Here is a 3,148-nt window from a genome sequence, read left to right as displayed (position 1 = left end):
ACCCCTGGGGCCTCTACTCCCAGAGGGAAGAACGCAACCCCGATCCCGAGACTGCCGTGACTCTCAGCCAGCGTAAAAGAGAGGGGTTTACTGAGCATCTGAACACAGCACAGGAAACTCTCAGGACCTCAGGCCTAATCTCCCTCTGCACAGTCCATCTCGGTCTCTCCTGCACCCGTGTGGGCTCTGGCTGTTTTCTCTCCCCAGTCCAGAAGCCCCCTCCTTCCAGCTAAGCGTCTGATATCACCTTCCCACAAGCCTGTGTCCTTTGTCTTCTGTCCCAGGTGAACAGGCTGCCTGGATCTCCTCTATCTCAGCCTCTCCTCTCCTCCCTCTTTTCTTTCCCCCTGGCTGGAAGCAGTCACCGGGTCTTCTCTCCTCAGCCCATTGTCCTTCTACTGGCCCGAGCTGGCTGTGACTTCCAAGCTGGGCCTCCCGCTCACCAGTCGCTGGGGTATCCGTTCTCCAGGCCTTTGCCTGAGGGCCCAACTGACAGGAGATATCACCGCTGGTCCTCTGTAACAACAAACTACCTCTCCCACCTCGTTAAACAAACAGCACCCAGGGAAACTGAGGCATGCAAACCATTGAAAAACCAAGAAAATCCCCCCGTCATCACTGATGGCTTTGGCCCTGTTCCCCACAGTATCGCACCAGGAGCGGATGTTGAGCGGCTTGCCCGGTATGACACCTAAATCCTTGACAGAGTCACGGCTTCCCGGAGTACAGTTCCCCCTCGGTGGCCTGCCTGCTCTGTCCTGCTGCCCCCTCCCACTGCGCCAAGAGGGGACCTGGTGACTGGAGCTGCTGTGGTTGTGTGAGAGCGCCGGGCTGAGAGACCGAAGGGCACCTCTGTTCTGGAACAGAGGGGTCTGGCCGGTAGGCGCAGTCGCCCCCAGTTTGGGGCACAGAAGGGGCTGTGGCTGGCAGCAGCTTGAAGCCCGTCCCCCAGCTGCGCTAGGCACTGTTTGAATGAATGCAACGTCCGTGTTACATACGGGCTCCTGGGGCTCGGTCGGAAGCACTGAACTGCCTCAGAGTTCTCTGTTTGCAAGGTCGGTCCCAGGAGATTAGAGAAACAAGGCGGGGAGGGGATCTCTTTCATTCTCCAACTTCTGCTGGGGAGAGACAAGCCTTCGAGCTCCACAGAGCTCATCCTCAGGCCCTGGTCTCTCTCCCCAACAGAAGCGGGTCCAATAAACCATATGACCTCCCCGGCCTGGTCTCTCGGTGTTTTCTGCTCCCACGGGCGTGGCTGGGAAGGGCCACAGGGCTCAGCAGGCTCAGGGAGAAACCTCAGCCCCACTGGAGACAGGAGGGGAGCAAACCTCACAATCCGTGTGGTCACTGCAGGTCTGTGCAACTACCCCCCACTCACTCAGTGGCAGTCTGTGGCGGAGGTCTAGAGTGGCCAGGTGTCCCGATTTTAGAGGGACAGTCCCGATTTTTGGGTCTTTTTCTTATATAGGCTCCGATTACCTCCCACCCCCGTCCCGATTTTTCACGCTTTCCGTCTGGTCACCCGAGGGAGGTCTGGCAGCCCCCTCCCCAGCCACAGTCCTTGCGTGCCCAGCAGTCTGTGTGTGTCTCAGCAGCCCCCTGCTCACTCCCACGTGGAGCCCAGATCGGGGTGGGCTGGGCCTTGGTTTGTTTGATCCCTGAAGGGTTTTCTGGACACTAACTGGCACTCCAAGTTTCTCCTAATTTGAGGAAATCCCTGTGAAAACTCACCTTTTCCGGGTGTCTGTTTCACACCCTCTGCCAGAGACGTTCCCCATTCTTTCTCCAGTTCAGCTGGCAGCAGGTCTCGTGCGTGGGGCGGGGGAGAGCTGAGATTTCAGGCTGCCGTCTTATGGCGGGATTGCTGCGATTAACTGGCTGAACGTGCTAATTCTGAGGACGAAACGGGGAAAGGGGCAGAGACCGAGAGTCAGGGAGTGAAATGGAGAAAATACAGGAAGCATTTCGAGCAAGGGCGAAGTGCAATGACCTGAATCCAGAATATTCTCTGCACCCCTTGTCTAACTCTGGGCCTGATTCTCTTCCGCATTGACGGCCCTTTCCCTGTCTCCGGCCGTGTCTGGAGGGCTTTATGCCCCTGTCCAACCCCTTCACACTGCCAGGAAGGGAGCGGTGTTATGGAATCTTAGCCCAAAGAGGAACCAGGCCCTGTGTCACCTTCATCCTGGGTTTCAGATGGCCCCGAGAAGTTGGGGGGCCACCGGGGCCTAGAGCATGGCCCTGCCACAGCGGCCCCGCCCCCGGTAATCCTCTTCCCCCGAGGCCCCGTCCCCCCACTGTTCACTCCTCTGGCCCCCGAGATCCCCCTACCTGCCCCTCACTCCTCTCCGCCTCTTCCCCCAGGACTCCACTCACCCCCTGCTTGCTCCTCTCTGCCCCTTTCCCCGAAGGGGGGCTACCGGGGGCCATGGGGCCAGGCACCCATCCCTTTTCTCTGTCTTTGGTGAGCGGGGGGCAGGGGGGTCCTTGGGGAAGGAGGTGGAGCAGGACAGGAAGAGGCACGAGAAGACGGGGCCGCGGGGGAAAAGGCCGAGGGGGGGTGGGGCGCAGGTTTTGGGGGAAGAGGCGGAGGGGGGATGGGAAGAGGCAGAGGAAGAGCAGGGCATCGGGCTAAGAGGCAGAGGGGAGCGGGGTGCAGGCGGGGCCCCCACTTCTCTGGAGCTTCGCTTCCAGTGCTCGAAAGACGACCACGGGCCCACGGGCCTCCGGAGGGGAGACCCGCCCCACATCCCCAACGTTTCCCCCCCGCATGAACGGCCTTTTGGGGGAGGCTCAGGCTCCTGTGGCCTCTTCTACGGGCTGCCCGTGCTCAGCTCCTTCCACGTTCTGGAGAGGAGCAGCACCCAGGGGTGGGGCTGAGCCGGGGGGCGCTGGGTGAGGGGCAGAGGCCTGAGACCGCAGGGACACAGCGTGAGGCACCATCCCAGGCATCCCCATGAAAGGAGCAGAACAGGGTTTACCTGGGGTGGGGAGTGTATGGAGAGCGTCTCAGGGCCGGTGGAGATGTATTGCCCTGGTGAGCAAGTGTGGCTAAAACACAGGCCTCGCTGTGAGCAGGATTTGAACCTGCGCAGAGAAACCCAATTGGATTTCGTGTCCAACACCTTAACCGCTCGGCCCTCACAGC

General features: G+C 60.3%; 1 non-coding gene across 1 annotated transcript; it reads right to left on the bottom strand.

Moving 5' to 3' along the window:
* Window positions 1–3,066: 3,066 nt before the first annotated feature.
* Window positions 3,067–3,148, bottom strand: TRNAS-CGA (transfer RNA serine (anticodon CGA)). The gene has a single exon. It is a non-coding gene; the product is annotated as a tRNA-Ser (tRNA).

The sequence above is a fragment of the Lepidochelys kempii genome, chromosome 11, assembly GCF_965140265.1.
Source record: "Lepidochelys kempii isolate rLepKem1 chromosome 11, rLepKem1.hap2, whole genome shotgun sequence".
Taxonomy (NCBI): domain Eukaryota; kingdom Metazoa; phylum Chordata; order Testudines; family Cheloniidae; genus Lepidochelys; species Lepidochelys kempii.
This window is presented reverse-complemented; position numbering and strand designations above follow the sequence as displayed.